We start from the raw sequence: 22,689 nt of genomic DNA, 5'->3' as shown, positions 1-22,689 counted from the left end.
TGTTTAAATGTACAAACGACGTAACAGATTTATGTCATTTATTTAAACAAACATGGTAAATCTACATAAAATCTTTTTTTTTTTAAATCTCCTGATATTTTCCTTTTTGGAGTTTCTTAAGAACCAAGTAAGAAATTCAAAACCACAATCCAATGAAATCAAAGTTATAAAGCCCTAAATCGTAAGGGCATAAGGGCCTTGAGCATCTGGATGAAGGTGACAAAGAGGTAGATGTATGTAGAGTTGGAGAGACAAAGGGAGAGAAAGTAGACATTGGCGATGGGGGTGATGGAGGAGAGGTAGACATCATGGGACATGGAGACAGGCTGGATGAGGTATAGGATGCGCTACTTAGAGCATGGTTAAGGTAGTCCAGCTTAATGAGCTCTTCCTTCATGGACTCAATGTCCTTGAAGAACTTGTCCAGGTTAACATAGGCTCCAACGCTAGTGAATTTGGCCGAGGAGGACATTTCAATGATGTGAAGGTCGGAGAAGACTCGCTCACAATGCAAGCCAGAGAAAGAGCCAAGAGAGAAGCTAGAGGTTGTTCATGAGGAAAATTTGAGAGGAGAGAGGATTTTTGAGAGTGGAAGAGAGATAGAGAGATGTGGTTTTGGAATGTTTCAGTTTTTTCTTGTTTTTGCCCATGGGGAGGAGAGAAGCAGAAATATATATTTAAAAAAAAAGTGTGTACAAAGAAGAAGAAAAACCCCTTCTTTTATGAGGTTGTGGCGTGTGGAGTACTCAGCATGACAAAAAGAAAGAAGGGTGTCGAATTTAGGTGGTATTTCAAGAAATTCAAAGTGTGGGGTTAGGTGTGAGGAGGGAAACGTTGGTGGCCGGATTTCAAAAAATTCAAAGTGTTAGTTTAGGTGTGAGGAGGGAAACGTGGGTTTCAATAAATGGATTTTATTCACATCGCTCTACTATTAAACGACATTCTTCAGCCACACTTGGTCTCATTTAATTAACTTTAACATCGTTTGCCTGGCCAAACGACATTAGGTTTTTAAAGTTGACGTCGTTTAACAGTAAACAACGTCAACACAAACAGGTCATTTACTATTAAACGACATGTTTTTATAAATGATGTTGTTTACTATGCAAACGGCATATATTGTGGAAGTTGTGTCATTTGCACAGTAAATGAAAACATTTTTTTTGTTTTTTATGTTGTTTACTTTTCAAATGACGTATATGTTGGGATTATGCCCCGAATCCCAATGATCTTAGATGCATAATGACATTTAACGTCAATGAATATATGTTTTTATTCATTGATTAAATCATTTTGAGCATATGACATATATCATCTTTTACATGTCTATTACCAATAGTTCATCATGCATGTGAAAGGTCCTAGGATTACATTGCATATGGCCATGGGTGTGAGCAACGTAGTTATCACTCAAGGTCTTAGTCCACAATCTTTGTATCATTAAATGTATAAAGTTCGTAGTCGGTAAATGGAACTGGGTATTTCATTTTGAGTAATACTGTTACATATCAAATCTTGGTGATCTACCTTGATCAAGGGAAGCGTTGACTTCAGGATTAACGTGTATTGTAATGGCCCAAGGAAAAGCACTAGCTACATCTACGCTATTACCCTAAAAGGACTAGTCAATTTGGAGCTTCCCTACAATTCATTATAAAGCCTAGTTTCACCTAGTAACTAGGCAATGTGGGACTTAGCACCCATGTCTATCTTTATAAACCACCGACTCTATGTGGGCTTCTTCTCATCTTCCCAATATGGGACCGGGGTGTTACAAACTCTCCCTCTTAAATTTCTGACATCCTTATCAGGGCCACGTCATGCAGTGCTGCTATACCACATGACCTAGCGCTACTAGGTGGTTCTGATACCATTTGTAATGGCCAAGAAAAAGCACTAGCCACATCAACACTATTACCCCAAAAGGAGATGTCAATTTGGAGCTTCCCTACAATTTATTATAAAGCCCAGTTTCACCTAGTAACTAGGTAATGTTGGACTTAACACCCATGACTATCTTTATAAACCACCCATTCCATGTGGGCTTCTTCCCAATATGGGACCGGAGTGTTACAATATTGTACTGAGACCCTAAGGCACTGAATGGACCAAGGAGTTTTCTTTCCATAAAATACTGTATATTGATAAAAATGATAGTAAACTCCTTTAATGCTTCATTGGACGTTGATTCTAAATTCTAAGAACTTCATGAACTCAAATGTGAATTGTTGATTACTTAAATGTATCTAAGAGTGAGACCTATCATCGGTCAATATTACTCAGTACGTTGGGTAATCACATATAATATTGTGGAAACACCAACTTCAAGAAGAAATCCAAATCTTTTGTCAGGTAGACAAAGAGATAAGAAATTTTCCCTTGAGATAGATTTTATTGATATTATTCTCAAGTCTTTGGCCATAGCATTTTGGTTGGTATACCAATATATATATATATATATATGATCTTCACATTATAAGAATAACGTAAAGTCAGTGAGTCAAGGAAAAGATGTAGAGAATTAAGTGGCAGTATCCTTAACCTTAATTCTACTACGGAAAATTTATGGAAGGATCAAAAGTCAAGTATAAGTCAAAGGTATTACTTGCTTAAACAAAATATTTATTGGAGTGCAGTTACAATTATTTAGTAGAATTAATTGTGATTAAAATATTATTGTGGAACAAATGTCAGGGAGACATGATTACGGAAATATTTAAGCTAATAATTATTTTTTCCTTTAACTCCCTCACCAAGCTAATATAATATAACCATATAAATGCTTTCTTATTTATTATGCTAAATGTTTTATTTATTTAAAACATGGGATAAAGCCCATGAACCTTAAATGAAGCATGAGAGCCTAAGGCCAGGAAATTTTCTCTGGCCCTATGCGTTGGACTGCATAAGAAAGGACCAGGGATTAGATCCCAGGCCCATGCTCCCAGGGAAGGAGCCGCATGGCCCAGGGAGAGTTTCTCCCTTGCCCATGTGGCAATGGAGTGGAGGCTTGGAGAAACCCTAGCCGTCCATTCCTGTCTTCTTGTCCTAGTGGGACTCTTCATTTGCTACTTGTCCCACAATGCCAATATCTGAAATTTCTCTTCCCTACTAAGTATACAAAAAGAGAAGAGCCTAAGGCTTTCAAATCATCCCATCAAGTTCTCTTGATACTTAGGTTTCAGAAGTATATTGTGAAAGTTGTGTCATTTAAATAGTAAACGACTATATTTTTTTTAACTATTATGTTGTTTATAAATGAGTGATGTAAAAATTATGTTTTTGTGTCATTTAAAGGAAACAACAAAAATTTAAACTATGCAAAATGGCCTTTTCTTGTAGTTAAAAATTAATGGATGACTATAACAAAAGCTCAAGAGTTGGGAGACATGATCTTAACAAAAATTCATGGTAGTCAAAAGCCATAAAACGTTTTCGAGGTCACAATGCGTAAACAACTATGAGCTCAAATAAATTCAAATTCAATTTTCCTGCTCGATTAGACATGGCTTTTGCCCAAAAGTAAAAAACTCCTAGAAATTACTAGATGTCTACAATAAAAACCCAAGAGTCGAAAGATATTACCTTAACCAAAATTCACGTTAGCCAAAAAGCTTGAAACCTTTATATGGCCACCATGCATAAACAATTCTCCACTTAAATATAAAATGTTTTTTTTTTTTAAAGAAGAAATAAAATATAAAACTAAAATATTTATAATTTCAAAATATCCTACAACTCTTGTATATAAAAGCTTTAGATTTTGTACATTATGAATTCATCTTCGAATTCCCAAAATAAGCAATTCCAAGAAACGGAAAGGAACAATGGTTAAAAATGGTATGAAGGGACTTATGTTGATTATAATGATGTCAGTGACTCTTTTTCAAGTTCTAAAGCTTGTAGAGGACCACCTGCTTCCATCACTTCATCCCTTGCCACTATCAGCTCGATTTCTTTCTTCCTTTAGAAAGGAACAACAAAAGAAAAGGGAACAATTGAAAAAATGTAATGAGGATTGTGTTATGGAATTCATTAAGAATTTGGAATTGTATGGATTTAATCGAGCCAAGGACTTACTCAATGAGTGTCGTGAATTGTGCAAAGAGAGTTCATGAACATTGGTATTGGATCTGGAATATATTCGTGGGATCCCATAGTATTTTCCTAATATATTCTATAGTCATAATAATTGCAAATTATTGCAATCTCCTTATGTTAGCCATTATCGTAATCGTCCCAAATCTAGCATTTACCAGTCTGATATGTTGATGTGGTCTTTTGTGTGCAAAAATATCAATAATAAAATACCATTTGCAATAGGACGAATCCTTGTAAGGTAGGGTTATATTCTGCACTGGCTTGTTTTCAAGTTCTTTAGAATTAAAAATAACTTAATTAAAAGATGATTATTTGGTTTTGGATTTATAAAGTACATAAATTCATAAAATAAAGCAAAAGTAGATTGTGATGAGAGAGGGCATTGGGGGTTGATTTTACCACTACCAGCATAATAATGGTCAATCATAAATTAACAACGAAAATTCATACTACGCATGATATAGGGCTTGTTTCATTCGAGTAGCCACAAAAATACCATAATTAAGAAATAAGTATAATCCATCTTTGGTTGGCATGGACCACCTACCTAACCTCTAGATGTGGTACGATCCGTCTTCCCTAGGTATGGACTATCAAATATCTTAGTCAGTTATACACAACCAACGGATAAGCATAAGTCATTTTAGGTTAGTACGAATAGTCTACCCACATTGCACTAAACTAGGGTGAAAACAAATTTGCCTTCCCTAGACATGGCCTATCAAACTCTATTGATCATATGTCAATTAAATCTATTGTATAACGGTCATTCATATAATCACAGAAAATATGAATGCTTGAGTTCAATCAATATAAAAAGCATTGTAAGACATGAGAAGAATTTCATAATGATTGAATATAAATATTAAGATCAATTCTCACAGTTATACAACCATCATGCATTTATAAAATCCCAAATTAAAATACAATTAAACCACTGTTACTTTGAAAGGGCTACATCAATGCCCTATTACGAATTTAGTTGCTCATGTTGGTGTTGGGATGGCCTCCTACCATGTTCATCTGCTCTTTAAATCTTTAAGCCTCCAATAAGAAATTTTCTATCTAAAACTAAGCACACCTCTCTCCAAATCTTTGAGGCCTATTTGTAGGGTGTAAAGCAAACCCTAGAAGCCCTAGGAATCCTAGAAAAACTCTTATCTAAAAATGTTTGTAGTATTTTCAGTTAGCTTTCCAATGCCGCTTCTATCACCTCAATCCGATACTTGATGTAATGCCCCTAAAATTAATTAACTAATAATTAGCTCCACGGTTCGTTTCCTGGCCTTATTCCACTTCAAAGAAGACTCTGGGACCTATACTCCTCAAAAAGAGAGGATACTAGGCAGTGGAAAGTACTAAAATTCTATAAGCATAGTCATTACAACCAGAGCATCTACCAAGGAACATCAAAGTAGCTAGAATCACACTACACAAGTCATCATCCTTGCAAGGGATTCATGCTATACCTTAATATGCAAACATGCATAAAAGCTCTAAGTCTACAACATAACTCAAAAGTACTAGTTACCATGAGTTCCTGCCTAAGCTTGCAATAAATCCTCAAGCATCTCCCGAATCGAATCCAAGGCAACCGGATGCTTCGCGGTATCCATCTCTACTAAACTATCTATAACTGCATAGTTGTACATATGGAGAAAAAAAGGGAAATAATACAAGGGTAAGTCCGACGACTTAGTGAGTATAAATGCACATTACATATCCGTCGTTAATGGTGAACTCAGTTGTTTATAAAGCACTTGAAACATTATGACAATTTATCAAGGATGTGATATAGATATAATATATGCTTATAATCATGAGTAACAATAATAATTCAGTCGTATGGTCTACCCAAGGTATTACCCATTCTCAGTCGAGTTGGCACTGTCCAAAGGGACTTGTAATATGGGTGCCCCAGATATTGTACGCTATTGTCCATCCCATTAGTGGCACGACCGAGTTTGACCTCGGGTGGCCCACACCACTAATGATGTCAGTCATATGGTGACCATCCATTAGAGAATGGCTGTAATACCCCAAAATTTATACCTAGAATAAAGGTGATCTTAATATCAAGAATAAGGAGGATTTACAATTTTATTTAAATTTATATGGAGTCAGGTAAATAGACTTAATGTGAGAGGTGATGGAAAATTGCTAGTTAGAAATTTAGTTGGTTATTGAAAGAGAAGTCACATTATTTTGGACACCAAAAATTTAATGAGTGACCTTAATTAAATTTGTTTTAAGTCCTTATACAATGATGAGAAATCAAGATTTTAAAAGTTGTTTCATGATTTTTGGATGCCTGTAGAAGGATTTATGAATTTTAGAAAATGCAAGTGTCAAAATAGGAATTTCAATCAAAACAGATCCATATAATTTCGAGCAACTTTTGAGGTACTGAAAGTTATGGGTTGTTATGATTTTTGGATGTGTGGTAAGTCTTTGAATGAGGAAGATCTCATATATATATATATATATATATATATAATGAGAACTCTCCAAGGAATTGTGAGTTGAATGCGAAATCAAATTAAGGACATGCAATGCCAGGTAAGGGGACACAACACCAAAAACCTCAACAGATTTTATTATAAATCTTTTGAAAAATGTTGGGGATTTTATAAATCATTTACTGACATGATTTGAAATTGCACTTCCTTTCATATTTTAATGCCAAGTTCTATTTCTCATTTTGATGAGTTATGCATGAATGTGATTATGAATATAAGGAGCTCACAAAGTTTCATGGTCTATTATACCATTATAGAAGAAGATCGTATGAACTATTACATGTTCATTCATGTTCATAAATGTTTAACCCGAGGCAGAATTATAGTCACGATCGGTACCACATGAGTAGCATGGCAAGCACACCGAAGATGTGTGCTACCAGCCAAGTGGCCTTCACCTAGGGAAGTTCCAACCTGGTAGCTCTCCCCTATGAGGACAGGATGAGCAACAACCAATAGACTTGTTTATTATGGTTCTTGTTCATACTACCCTGCTAGGAGATTCGCTTTTTTAACCTGAGGCAATGAAATTTTTGCGATGGAAGTTTCGGGATTAGTTCATTATGTAGGTGCGCGTGCCGGTGTTGGTTTACAGTGCCTCTTACTGCCCCTATCTCTAAAGGGGCTTATGTGACTGGTCTAGGTTCTTCAGGACAGGGTAACATGCGCCGTTCATGGTAAAATTGCGGTCTCGGGTCAAAGGGTAAAACAATTATTTTGGAAGAAAAGTAAAAGTGCTTACTCATTTTGCAACTATCATGCTTTATTATTTTATTCTGCATAAATTGTGATTGTGCATGATAAGGATTATGACATAAAAATCTGCATAGTATGTTTTATAGCATCTTGGTGTTGTGGCTACATACTGAGTTGTCGAACTCACCCCTTCTCCCTATACATCTTTTTCAGATTACCCTATATATCGTAGTATTGAGGACAGGGGTACCGATAGGCCTCTTGGTAGATAAAGTCTCGATCATTTGGGACTAGTAGAAGCAGTAGCAGTAGAAGTCTCTGGGACTCCATTCTATAGACTAGACCACTTGGGACAAGCATAGACTCTGTAACTTTACCGTTTTTTGACATTATTGAATACTAGCACATTATGTGTTTGTAATTTCATAATAATAAGAGTTTACAGTACTATGGCAATGTTATGTTTCTATGGTGAGCATCTGGTAGGAGAAATATATATATATATATATATATTTTAAGTGACAATATGTTACAATTGCTCTCAGTCGCTCTACCTCTAGAACTTGGGCCGTTACAGGTTGTATCAGAGCAAAGAGGTTCAGTTGATTTGGAGACATCAGTTACTAGAGGATATTAAGTTTGGATTAACAACCTATTTGGTGATGATCATTGCTTAAGATTAGTGTCACTGTTAGATAGTGATTAATTGCAAGTTTTTGAGATAGTAACCAAGATTAAGAGGTCTAGTAGAGGAAAGGTTATAATGAATTTTGATGGAATGAATTTAGAATATTCTGTAACTTGAGGACTAAATTGTTAAAAGTGTGGATCTTGTTAATACTACAACAAATCTAGTGATAACTGGGATTTATGACTCTTGCAAAGACATATACGTTTTGTATTGGTATGGTTAAAATTGGTTTATTAGGACATGTCTTAAATTCAAGGGATGAGAAATCCATAGTGATGATATATTGAGGACTTTGAAGAGAATGCTAAGATTAGTTAAGATTAAAATTATTATAATTATATCAATAATGTTCATAGGAGTGATCAGATGATTATTTGATGTCGTGCAAATTATCTACCTAAATGAATAGGTGAATAATTGTACATTTTACCTGCAAAGTGCACAAGCTCAACATAGTAGCATATGGTGCAATTACGAGATCATTCCCACGAGGATTGTTGAATTTATGTTTTAAAAATAAATTCCTTAAGTAAAAGCAAAGATTGATTGTTAAAGTGATGATAATAAAGGTAGGGCTTTGATATCCACCACTAATTATATCTATCTAATATAACAATATGTCAATGCTTTGATCATGTTATGCATATTTAATGTTTGCCAATCTAAAGGTATGGGTGTCTACTCCTTAAGCCATTGATTTCCCTAAGCAACGAATTAGGCATGGGTGTCTACTCTAATTCTTTTTCTTTCTTAAAGGATTTAGTATGGGTGTCTACTAAGTTGTTCTTTAAGAAAGCATGAATCTGTGGAAATCGACAAGCACATGAGGCCTAGGGCATGGGTGTCTACTCCCGGTTCCCCATGTTGATTAACCCAAGAACCCGGTGTGAATTTCTTTTGTTACTTACATTAAACCCAGGACTCGATCATCCAAATTGATTTAATTAACTAGTCCATACCACATGCATAGGTTGATCAGGCACACAGATATGAGGAATTCATGAAAGCAGGAATTAACCAAGTTAAATAGCATAACATAACCATCACAAAGGTGCCAATATTGAAATATTAACTAAACATAACTAGGGCTTCAATCTAGCCCTACTAAATAAATTAGCTACACATAGAGTTGATGTTAAACATCTTCATAAAATAAAAGAAAAGAAATGAAAGAATAAACCCGAGACTTGACTTGAGAGATCCTATTCTTCTCCCTTCTCCAAGCCTCCAAGCCTTCCTATTCTAAAGGCTTAGGAGTCTATTTATAGGCTTTAGAAGTCCTTGGAAAAGTAGTAAACCCTAGGGATTTCGTAGGGTTTCAATCCTATTACAATTTGGAGTTTGAAAAACCCTAATATGGAAATAGGGACATTATAGCCGCCACTTAGGATGCCTCCTACGCACTGGTGCGCTCGATCGCAGGTCTGTGATCGATCCTTCTTTTGGCCTGCGCTCGATTGCTCCTAGCCTGGCTCGTACAGCATGTTCTCTGGTATTGTGCTCGATCGCAGGTACCTTGCGATTGATCGCTGTACCAGGGAGGTCCAATTTTTCCATCTCCTCTTTTGAAGCCTAAATCACCCAGTTTTACTTCACTTTCTTCCAAAAGCCTGTAAAAACATCAAAAACACAAAAAGGAATTAAAATGGCCTAATTAACTATAGCCAAAGGATTAAAACATGTAAGATAAGGGCTAAAAATATGAATATTTTAGCACTTATCACACCCCCAAACTTGCATATTGCTAGTCCCTTAGCAATACAAAACGAAAAGCAAGAATGAAAAAACAGAAAACAAAAGATAAATCCATCTTTCGTGGGATGTACGATTGCATTTAGCATATGCAACAAGCCTTTTAAACCCCTAGCAATTCCCTAGTGGACGAGTGAAGTCTCGTGAGGGTTTTCTAGAAATGTTACCCACAAACATCATGCAAGAGTTTATGCTATCCGAAAATTAAGGTATCACTCAAAACCATGATTCTCATTCGTTAGCAAGCTTAAAAAGATAAACTCCATCTTCACAATGAATTGGAATTTTAAAATTTAATTACTTAACATGAAATTGGGACAATGTGTGTGTACAAACATGTGTGCCCATACCCCCAAACTTAAATGACACATTGTCCCCAATGTGTCTAAGTAAAGGAAAGAATGTACCCAAGATATAGTGGACATAGTCTTGGAAAGCATGGCTTGTAGCACACCCCCAAACTTGGATTGAAGCACACTTGTCCCTGCAAAATAAGAAAGCACATAAACAAGTAAAAAGAAACAAAACTAAAATGAAATAAAATTTGAGCAGAAAAAAAATAATTATGGGATCCTGCCAAGTGCGCTCGATCGCACGCATGGTGCATTCAATCGCACTAACAGAATGCGATGAAATGACAAAAGGAAATTTGTGCTCGATCGCACACAAGGTACGATCGATCGCAGTAACAGAATGCAAAAATGTAAGAAAAGACTTAAAACACAAAAACACCAAAGTAAAATAAAACATAACAAACAGAAACAAAATAAAATAAAACAAAAGGATATGCTATAGGGTGCCTCCCATGAGCTCTAAGTTTTACGTCTTCAACCAGACTGTGGTCCCCTCTTAATGTTGCCCAGAAGTAGATGCTCCAGATGGTGGTGGTAACCGAGCTAGGATGGACCGCATCAAGTTTTCCAAGGCAGTTAACGTTTGTCCGTGGCGACCTTATCTTCCCTAGCTTCCCTTCTTTAATTAGCTAGCTCTCTCCAAAGACCGTCCATTTGCTCACAAAGGGATCAGTATTGGATGGCTTGAACATCAATTGAGGCCTCTTCATCAGCTTTTGCTATCGGCTCAACTGCCGGTTCATCTTCAGCCATTGGCTCGACCTCCTCTGCCTCTTCCCCTTCTTCTGGAAGTGCTTGGGGCATATGGGAGCCACTCTTATTCCATTGGCGAATGCCAAATATGGGAGTGATCATGACTAGTTCGTCCGCTGTAGTGCCCTTGATGCCCTTTCTTCGATGAATATATGTGATCAAGTATGGGAAGGGCAACCCCTATGAGTGAGTGGACTCTGCTCCCCTAACATGCACTCCATTCCAAAATTTATGGATTTGATTCCAAATAATTTCGGGAATGGAATACCAGGCATCCTTGTGAAAGGCGTAAAGGATTTGTAGAAATTGATCTCGGCTTTGAGTTTTGTGTCCTAAGGGGAAGGCATTGCGATGAAGCACTGAGTCCACGGACCATAACCTTCCTGGCAACTTGGATCAGCTGCCAGCATTGTGGTGGGCATCTACATAGTCCCATTGGCACATGTCTTCGATGATCTCCGCCACATAATATCGGGCCAGTTGCTCGGCAAGATTTACAGTTTCGGGAGGATGCTCATCATTGCACTGCAAGGCGGTGGCTATGTCGGCCCTCGTCACATGAACAATTTGGCCTTGAACTTTGGAGGAGAGAGCAGCCGAACTGTCATAATCATGAGAAAGCTTGGCATAGAATTCCACAACCAACTTCCGATAGACAGTAGAAGTGACCGGCTTATAGAGCTTCTTGAGGCCCCTTCGCCTAAACTGGGCAACCGCCCATTGAGTTGCCTCATTGTGTTGAAAATCTTCTCTTATGGTGAAAGTCGTTTCAAATAGCAGCTCTCGCTCTTGAAAAGCTGGTGGGGGAGAAATATCATGAGCTCCTGACCCTCTGGAAGATGAAGCACGTGTTCTAGGCATTTGGGACTTGGTTGGGGACTTTTGTCGAACAGGTAGTGTGCACTCCGATTGACCACAAAGACAACTTCGGCCTAGGATGTTCCAAACTCCTTGCAAAAACGCAAACAATTCCAAAACAGAGGCAATGTGGGTGGGTAAACACCCACAATTGCGAGAAAAATTGAAAAAAATTGGAGGTTGGATGAATGTTCGAAGATATTGAGGGTTGGGGGTGAGGATGGGATGTATGAGGTGGTTTTCGGTGAAAGAAGGTGGTATGGTGGTCGGAGAATGATGTATGTGGTGGTGGTGTGGTGAGATTTGTGAAAATGAGGTGTAAGATGGGAGGAAGATGAGTACTGGAGGGGGAGGTTTTGTGTAGATCCTGTATGGTGCCGGAATAGTGATATGTGGGCCAAAGGGAAAGTGACCTAAAATAGGTCGCAGACCTTGCTGTCCAAGTGCGCTCGATCATATTTGGTCAGAGGCGCGCATGCCTGGGCATAGTGCGCTCGATCGCACCTTGGGTGCGTTCGATTGCACTAACAGAAAGTATCGAACCCCTTTCGGTAACTAGACTTGATCGCAAGGACCCTACGATCGATCGTAGTACCCGAATGTCAAAATTTAATTTTTTCTTTTTAAACAAAAGAAAAGTAAATGGTCAAAACATCAGGGATAATGAAGACATGTGTGAAGGAAAGAAAGTAAGATGAAAAGACAAGAGAGAAAATGTTACCGTCCTCTTAGTGGCATCAGTACCACTATTGTGAGTAGATGCGCTTGAGGTTCTTGCCTGCTCAACGCATCTACTGGTGACTATAGGACTCCTAGTGTGAAGAGCTACACTTGAGCTCTTCAGAATTAGGCTCAAGTGCTCTTGTAGGAGTGGGACCTCTTTGAACTGTGACTGCCTTCAGCTGCTGGTGATTGCCTGGGTTAGGTAATGTTTGAGCTAGGAATTCTCCCTTCTTCCTCTCACTCAACTCCTTTGCCATCTGACCCATTTGCACTCCCAGCTTTTGTATGGCTTGCTCAGTCTTTGTATTGACATGTTTTTGATCAGCCAAGAATTTTTGTTGTGAAGTCACCAGGTTATGTATCATATTCTCCAGTTGGTTCATCTTTGGTTCTTGAGTTGGTTGACTTGCTTGTTGGGGCCCTTTCTGCTGTCCTTGATTATTACTCCAGGAGAAATTGGGATGGTTATGCCATCTTGGATTGTAAGTATTGGAGTATGGGTTGTTCTTGTGGGGATAATTGTTTTGTCCCACAAAGTTCACCTCTTCTTGTTCTGCAAAAGGACACTTCTCAGTGGTGTGATCTAAATGGGAAGAAATAGCACATACCTGGAATTGTGTGTCCTGTTGCAGAGGTGAAATTTTCTGAACAGTCATGGCCTTCACAAGCATATCCAATTTCATTTCTACTGCAACCAACTGATTAGTTGATCCTCCACTGAGATTCACTTCATACATGCCCTTACTTTCGACTCCTCTCCTTCCTCTTGAATAGAATTGTTGTGATTGCTCACTTAATGTCTCAAAAAGTTCCACAGCTTCCTCACTACTCCATTCCATAAGTGTTCCTCCGCAAGCTGAATCAACCATCCCTTTGTTAGTATCATCTAATCCTTCATAGAAAATTTGTACCTGCCCATCTTGAGGGATGTTGTGATGGGGACACTTTAGAAGTGAGGAATTGAAGTGATCCCATGCTTCAAAGAACAAATCTCCATCTCGTTGTTAGAACATTTGAAGTTCCCTTTTAAGTTGCTTTGTCTTCTGGGCTGGGAAAAACCTCTTCAGAAATTTGGTGGTCAATTCTTCCCAAGTATGAATGGACTTTGCAGGCAAGGAATTGTACCACAGTTTAGCATTATCTTTCAAGGAAAAAGGAAAGAGAACTAACCTGAGTCTCTCTGGAGTTAGGCCTTGAACATTCTGCAACTTGCATAAGTCAAAGAATTCCTTAAGATGCAAGTTGGGATCCTCAGTAGTTGTGCCTCTGAAGTGAGTCAATGCATTGAGGATTTGGGGAGAGATATAATAACTGCCATCCACCTCCGGTTGATATGCTATACATGAGGGTTGATGGAGGTTTGTTGGCACGTATGCTTGCTTCATTGGTCTCCTCACTAGTGGTGGATTTGCTTCTAGGAGTCTTGGCCCAATTGGATTTTCTTGCAAGTCTTCCATTTCAACTTCTTCTTCTTTTTTGCCTCTAGGTCGTTGTTGAATTGTCCGCTCACTTTCAGGATTGAGGGGAAAAACGGTTGAGGCTTGAGATCGACAACCTTGCAAGAACTTGGCAGTGCGCTCGATCGCACTTGGCTGACGATTGATCGCAATCATAGAATGCCAATCCGCAACCTGCAACAGAAAACAAAAAAGTTAAGTGAAACAAGAAATTCTTTTTGATTTTTGCTAATACTAAATTAAAAATTGAAAATTAAAATAACAAAACTAAAGGAAGATAAATTTAAACAAAATTCACCACAATCCCCGCCAACGGTGCCAAAAACTTGTCGTGCAAATTATCTACCTAAATGAATAGGTGAATAATTGTAGGTTTTACCTGCAAGTGCACAAGGTCAACATGGTAGTATAGGGTGCAAGTATAGGATCATTCCCACGAGGATTGCTGAATTTATGTTTAAAAATAAATTCCTTAAGCAAAAACAAAATAAAGATTAATTGTTGATGTGATGATAACAAAGGGTAAGGCTTTGCTATCTGTTGTGCAAAAATCTACCTAAATTAATAGGTAAATAATTGTACATTTTACATGCAAGTGCACAAGGTCAACATGTTAGTATAGGGTGCAAATACAAGATTATTCCCACGAGGATTGCTGAATTTATGTTTAAAAATAAATTCCTGAAGCAAAAACAAAATAAAGATTAATTGTTGATGTGATGATAACAAAGGGTAGGGCTTTGATATCCACCACTAATTATATTAAACTAGTATTTCAATATGCCAATGCTTTGATCAAGTTATGGATATTTAACGTTTGCCAACCTAAGGGTTAAACTCTAACGCCTTAAGCTATTGATTTTCCTAAGCAACGAATTAGCCACTTGGTCCATGCTCTAATTCTTTTCTTTTCTAAAGGATTTAGCATGTCTATACTAAGTTGTTCTTTAGAAAAGCATATGTTCTATGGAAATCGACAAACACACAAGGCCTAGGGCATGGATACATACTCCCGGTTCCCTATGTTGATTAACCCAAGAATTACGGTGTGGATTCTTTTGTTACTTAAGTTAAACCCAGGACTTGGCCATCCAAATTGATCTAACTAACAAGTCCATACCACATGCACATGTTGATCAGGCATACACATATGAGAAATTCATGCAAGCAGGTATTAATCAAGTTAAATAGCACAACATGATCATCACAAGGCGCCAATATTGAAATATTAATTTAACATAGCTAGGGCTTCAATCTAGCCCTACTAAATAAATTAGCTACACATAGAGTTGATGTTAAACATCTTCATAAAATAAAAGAAAAGAAGAGAAAGAATAAACCCGAGATTTGACTTGAGAGCGCCTATTCTTCTCCCTTCTCCAAGCCTACCTATTCTAAAGGCTTAGGAGTCTATTTATAGGCTTTAGAAGTCCTTGGAAAAGTAGTAAATCCTAGGGTTTTTGCAGGGTTTCAGTCCTATTACAATTTGGATTTTGAAAAACCCTAATATGGAAATAGAGACATTGTAGCCGCCACTTGGAATGCCTCCTGCACACGGGTGCGCTCGATCGCAGCCTGTGTGCTCTCGATCGCACGTCTACGATTGATGCCTCTTTTGCATGCGCTCGATTGCTCTTGGCCTGGGTCGTGCAGCATCTCCTTTGGTATTGCGCTCGATCGCAAGTACCCTGCGATTGATCGCACTACCAGGAAGCTCCAATTTTCCCATATTCTCTTTTTTAGCCTAAATCACCCAGTTTTACTTCACTTTCTTCCAAAAGCCTGTAAAAACATCAAAAACACAAAAAAGAAGTAAAATGACCTAATTAACCAAAACCAAAGGATTAAAACATGTAAGATAAGGGCTGAAAATATGAATATTTTAGCACTTATCAATATTGACCACTAATTATATCTAGCTAATATAACAATATGCCAATGCTTTGATCATGTTATGCATATTTAATGTTTGCCAACCTAAAGGTATGGGTGTCTACTCCTTAGGCTATTGATTTTCCTAGGCAACGAATTAGGCATGGGTGTTTACTCTAATTCTTTTCTTTCTTAAAGGATTTAGTATGAGTGTCTACTAAGTTGTTCTTTAGGAAAGCATGAATCTGTGGAAATCAACAAACACATGAGGCCTAGGGCATGGGTGTCTACTCTCGGTTCCCCATGTTGATTAACCCAAGAACCCGGTATGGATTTCTTTTGTTACTTACATTAAACCCAGGACTCGATCATCCAAATTGATTTAATTAACTAGTCTATACCACATGCATATGTTGATCAGGCACACACATATGAAGAATTCATAAAAGTAGGAATTAACCAAGTTAAATAGCATAACATAACCATCACAAAGGTGCCAATATTGAAATATTAACTAAACATAACTAGGGCTTCAATCTAGCCCTACTAAATAAATTAGCTACACATAGAGTTGATGTTCAACATCTTCATAAAATAAAAGAAAAGAAAGGAAAGAATAAACCCAAGACTTGACTTGAGAGCTCCTATTCTTCTCCCTTCTCCAAGCCTCCAAGCCTTCCTATTCTAAAGGCTTAGGAATTTATTTATAGGCTTTAGAAGTCCTTGGAAAAGTAATAATCCCTAGGGATTTCGTAGGGTTTCAATCCTATTACAATTTGGAGTTTGAAAAACCCTAATATGGAAATAGGGACATTATAGCCGCCACTTGGAATGCCTCCTGCGCACGGGTGCGCTCGATTGCAGGTCTGTGATCGATCAATCTTTTGCCCTGCACTCGATCGCTCTTGGGCTGGCTCGTGCAACATCTTCTCTGGTATTGCACTCGATCGCAGGTACCCTGCGATTGATCGTAGTACCAGGGAGCTCCAATTTTTCCATCTTCTCTTTTTGAGCCTAAATCACCCAGTTTTACTTCACTTTCTTCCCAAAGCCAGTAAAAACATCGAAAACACAAAAATGAAGTAAAATGGCCTAATTAACTATAGCCAAAGGATTAAAACATGTAAGATAAGGGCTGAAAATATGAATATTTTAGCACTTATCATTTGACTGTCATGAGTATTGAGGTACACAGACCCTGATATCTAAACTATGTGCATCTAAAATTATAGTGGTTGTTTTGATTAATGAAAGGTTTTGAGTTTTCACAGAAGATTATGAATTTCTTATAAAACTGGATTTATATACTTGTGTGATTCTATAATCTCCACTACAAGGGTAAGATGGATTTATGATGTATATGTTTGGTAAAGTTTGATAAGTAATTTATCTAGATATATGAGAGTCATAATTTTTGAAACGTTAAGGTATTTTGACATTAGACTTTAGTTCAAGTTGTATTATATTTTGAGACATCTTATTGAGTCTTTAGGTTGTGATTTGTTAAATGATTCAACATTGACGTGATTTCCATGGGCTAGCATGGGTTACAAATTCTCTTTTCGGACTCAGTCAATCTTAAGCTATAAGTGGCTATCCTTGATTTTTGATTATGGAATAAAGGTACTAAAGTTAATTGATGGTTCATCTTTAACAGTGTTTTGAGGAATATATTACTTTGGGTAAATTTGGATTCATAAGGACTATAGGATTATTGTTATGCTGTGAATTAGTGGATTTTAAGGATAATTTTTTTGGGAGGAAATTACATCAAAATTTTATTGCAATGCTTTGTTTGGAAGCTGTTTTTGCATAGGTATGATCCATGTTATGGGTTGAAGTAAATAGTAAGAAAGATTACTATTGGCCAGCAATGAAAATTCCAGTTTAAGTGTTTAATGGAACTAGCTGTGACTAGCTAGTATAGGTTTGATCAATCATTTATCAAAGGTCAATTTAAGTTTTAGAGAAGAGGATGGCCAAAGATGAAGTTCATAAGTTATGATATGGAAACTGTCTTTCTTAAAGTTACATGGAAGATTTGGCAAATGTGGATGAAGGTATGATCATAACTTATAGCTGTCTTTCTTAAAGTCACATCCTCGTCTTGACAAGCCTCCTGACAAGAAAACAAGGAGACCAATTTTTACTCCCATTACATGTTCTATTCTAACGGGAAAACAGAAGGCTCTTTATTTAGTTACGTTACGATCCTCGTTCTAATGAAACTTTTGATGGAAAACCAGAGAACTTCTTAGAAGATCGTAAAAACACTGAGAACACCCCTCAAACAACCCCTAAGGTTTTACATACAGACACTCAAAGTTTTAAACACACAGACATTACAAGAATGATCATTGAATTAGGCCAATCTAAGACCTAACAACATACACTACTATAAATTCCACAACTTCAACTTTAAAATAAAACCACCAACATAACAAAGTGTTTCGAGGCTTACAATGCTTGTTTTGATAACTGAATAGGCCAACACTAAAAACCTAAAAAAATTCAAATGCAACTTTCAAGCTCAATTAAAGATGACTTTTTCCATACAAAACAAATTTCAGACACTACAAAAAAAACTACTTTTCACGTTGTTTGAAAAACGATGTGGATAATAGAATAAATGACGTCAATCAATGGATGTTGCTTATTTAACATTGTTTATCAAATGGCATAAACATGGGGTCAAGAAAATTATTTACATTGTTTGTACAGTGAAACGACATTAATTTTAGTTGTTTAGGGGTAGACGATGTAAAACCAACAAACATCTTTTGAAAAACAACTTACATTTTTTACTTTGTTTAAATGTACAAACGACGTAAAAGATTTATGTCATTTATTTAAACAAACGTGGTAAATCTACATAAAATCTTTTTTTAAAAAAAATCTCCTGATATTTTCCTTTTTGGAGTTTCTTAAGAACCAAGTAAGAAATTCAAAACCACAATCCAATGAAATCAAAGTTATCAAGCCATAAATTGTAAGGGCATAAGGGCCTTGAGCATCTGGATGAAGGTGACAAAGAGGTAGATGTAGGCAGAGTTGGAGAGACAAAGGGAGAGAAAGTAAACACTGGCGATAGGGGTGATGGAGGAGAGGTAGACATCATGGGACATGGAGACAGGCTTGATGAGGTATAGGATGCGCTACTTAGAGCATGGTTAAAGTAGTCCAACTTCATGAGCTCTTCCTTCATGGACTTAATGTCCTTGAAGAACTTGTCCAGGTTAACATAGGCTCCAACGCAAGTGAATTTGGCCGAGGAGAACATTTCAATGATGTGAAGGTCGGAGGAGACTTGCTTGCAATGCAAGCCAGAGAAAGAACCAAGAGAGAAGCTAGAGGTCGTTCATGAGGAAAATTTGAGAGGAGAGAGGATTTTTGAGAGTGAAAGAGAGATAGAGAGATGTGGTTTTGGAATGTTTCAGTTTTTTCTTGTTTTTGCCCAAGTGAAGGAGAGAAGCAGAAATATATATATAAAAAAAAAAAAGTGTGTACAAAGAAGAAGTAAAACCCCTTCATTTATGAGGTTGTGGCGTGTGGAGTACTCAGTATGACAAAAAGAAAGAAGGGTGTCGAATTTAGGTGGTATTTCAAGAAATTCAAAGTGTGGGGTTAGGTGTGAGGAGGGAAACGTTGTTTTTGGCCGGATTTCAAAAAATTCAAAGTGTTAGTTTAGGTGTGAGGAGGGAAACGTGGGTTTCAAGAAATGGATTTTATTCACATCGCTCTACTATTAAACAACATTCTTCAGCCACACTCGGTCTCATTTAATTAACTTTAACATCGTTTGCTGGGCCAAATGATAAGTGCTAAAATATTCATATTTTTAGCTCTTATCTTGCATGTTTTAATCCTTTGGTTTTGGTTAATTAGGCCATTTTACTTCCTTTTTTGTGTTTTTCATGATTTTACAGGCTTTTGGAAGAAAATGAAGAAAAACTAGGAGATTTGGGTTCAAAAAGGAGAAGATGGAAATTTGAAACTCCCTGGTACTACGATCAATCGCAGAGCACCTGCGATCAAGCGCAACATCAGAGAAGACACTGCATGAGCCAGGCCAAAAGAGGTATCGATCACAGACGTGCGATCAAGCGCACCCGTGCACATGAGACATCCCAAGTGGCAGCTACGGTGTCCCTATTTCCATATTAGGGTTTTTCCAACTCCAAATTGTAATAGGATTGAAACCCTGCAAAATCCCTAGGGTCTAGGAATAGGTGTGGAGAAAAGAGGCACAAGCTCTGGAAAGGAACTGAAGGCTTGGTGGAAGAGAAGGATAGGAGCTCTAAAGTTCAAGTCTCGAGTTTATTCTTTTCCTTGTTTTTATTTTATGAAGATGTTTAACATCAATTATATGTGTAGCTAATTTACTTAGTAGGGCTAGATTGAAGCCCTAGTTATGTTAAATTAATATTTCAATATTGGCGCCTTGTGATGATCATGTTGTGCTATTTAACTTGATTAATACCTGTTTACATGAATTCCTCATATGTGTATGCCTGATCAACATGTGCATGTGGTATGGACTTGTTAGTTAGATCAATTTGGATGACCGAGTCCTGGGTTTAACATAAGTAATAAGAGATATCCACACCGGATTCTTGGGTTAGTCAACATAGGGAACCGGGAGTATGTATCCATGCCCTAGGCCTTGTGTGTTTGTCGATTTCCATAGAACATATGCTTTTGTAAAGAACAACTTAGTATAGATCATGCTAAATCCTTTAGGAAAGAAAAGAGTTAGAGCATGGACCAAGTGCCTAATTTGTTGCTTAAGGAAATCAATAGCTTAAGGAGTTAGGGTTTAATCCTTAGGTTGGCAAACATTAAATATGCATAACTTGATCAAAGCATTGGCATATTGATATACTAGTTTAACATAATTAGTGGTGGATATCAAAGCCCTACCCTTTATTATCATCTCATCAACAATCAATTTTAGTTTGCTTTCGCTTAAGGAATTTATTTTTAAACATAAATTCAGCAATCCTCGTAGGAATGATCCTGTACTTGCACCTTATACTACCATGTTGACCTTGTGCACTTGCAGGTAAAACGTACAATTATTTACCTATTAATTTAGGTATATTTTTGCACAACACCAAATGACATTAGTTTTTTAACGTTGAAGTCGTTTAACAGTAAACAACGTCAACACAAACAAATCATTTACTGTTAAACGGCATGTTTTTATAAATGATGTTGTTTACTGTGCAAACGGGGTATACTGTGAAAGTTCTGTCATTTGCACAGTAAATGACAACTTTTTTTTTTTTTTATGTCATTTACTCTTCTAACGACGTATATGTTGGGATTATGCCCCAAATCCCAGTGATCTTAGATGCATAATGACATTTAACGTCAATGAATATATGTTTTTATTCATTGATTAAATCATTTTGAGCATATGACATATGTCATCTTTTACATGCCTATTACCAATAGTTCATCTTGCATGTGAAAGGTCCTAGGATTACATTGCATATGGCTATGGGTGTGAGTAACATAGTTATCACACAAGGTCTTAGTCCACAATCTTTGTATCATTAAATGTATAAAGTTCGTAGTCGGTAAATGGAACTGGGTATTCCATTTTGAGTAAGACTGTTACATATCGAATCTTGGTGATCTACCTTGATCAAGGGAAGCGTTGACTTCAGGATTAATGTGTATTGTAATGGCCCAAGGAAAAGCACTAGCTACATCTGTGCTATTACCCCAAAAGGACTAGTCAATTTGGAGCTTCCCTAGAATTCGTTATAAAGTCTAGTTTTACCTAGTAACTAGGCAATGTGGGACTTAGCACCCTTGACTATCTTTATAAACCATCGACTCTATGTGGGCTTTTTCTCATCTTCCTAATATGGGATTGGGGTGTTACAAACTCCCCCTCTTAAATTCCTGACGTTCTCGTCAGGGGCCACATCATGCAGTGCTGCAGTACCACATGACCTAGCGTTACTAGGTGGCTCTGATACCATTTGTAATGGCCCAAGGAAAAGCGCTAGCCACATCTGCACTATTACCCCAAAAGGACTAGTCAATATGGAGATTCCCTACAATTCATTATAAAGCCCAGTTTCACCTAATAACTAGGCAATGTGGGACTTAGCACCCATGACTATCTTGATAAACTACCCACTCTATGTGGGCTTCTTCTTATCTTCCCAATATGGGACCGAAGTGTTACAATATTGTGCTGAGACTCTAAGGCACTGAATGGACCAAGGAGTTTTCTTTTCATAAAATATTGTATATTGATAAAAAGGACAATAAACTCCTCAAATGCTTCATTGGACTTTGATTCTAAATTCTAAGAACTCATGAACTCAAATGTGAATTGTTGATTTCTTAAATGTATCTAAGAGTGAGACCTATCATCCGTCAATATTACTCAATACGTTGGGTAATCACATCTAATATTGTGGGAATACCAACTTCAAGAAGAAATCCAAATCTTTTGTCAGGTAGACAAAGAGATAAGAAATTTTCCCTTGAGATAGATTTTATTGATATTATTCTCAAGTCTTTGGCCATAGCATTTTGGTTGGTATACCAATATATATATATATGATCTTCACATTATAAGAATAATGTAAAGTCAGTGAGTCAAGGAAAAGTTGTAGAGAATTAAGTGGCAGTATCCTTAGCCTTAATTCTGCTACGGAAGATTTATGAAGGGATCATAAGTCAAGTATAAGTCAAAGGTATTAATTGCTTAAACAAAATATTTATTGGAGTGCAGTCACAATTATTTAGTAGAATTAATTCTGATTAAAATATTATTGTGGAACAAATGTTAAGGAAACATGATTACAGAAATATTTAAGCTAATAATTATTTTTTCCTTTAACTCCCTCACCAAGCTAATATAATATAACAATATCTGAAATTTCTCTTCC

The sequence above is a fragment of the Corylus avellana genome, chromosome ca5 (genome assembly GCF_901000735.1).
Source record: "Corylus avellana chromosome ca5, CavTom2PMs-1.0".
In the NCBI taxonomy this organism is placed as follows: Eukaryota; Viridiplantae; Streptophyta; class Magnoliopsida; order Fagales; family Betulaceae; genus Corylus; species Corylus avellana.
This window is presented reverse-complemented; position numbering follows the sequence as displayed.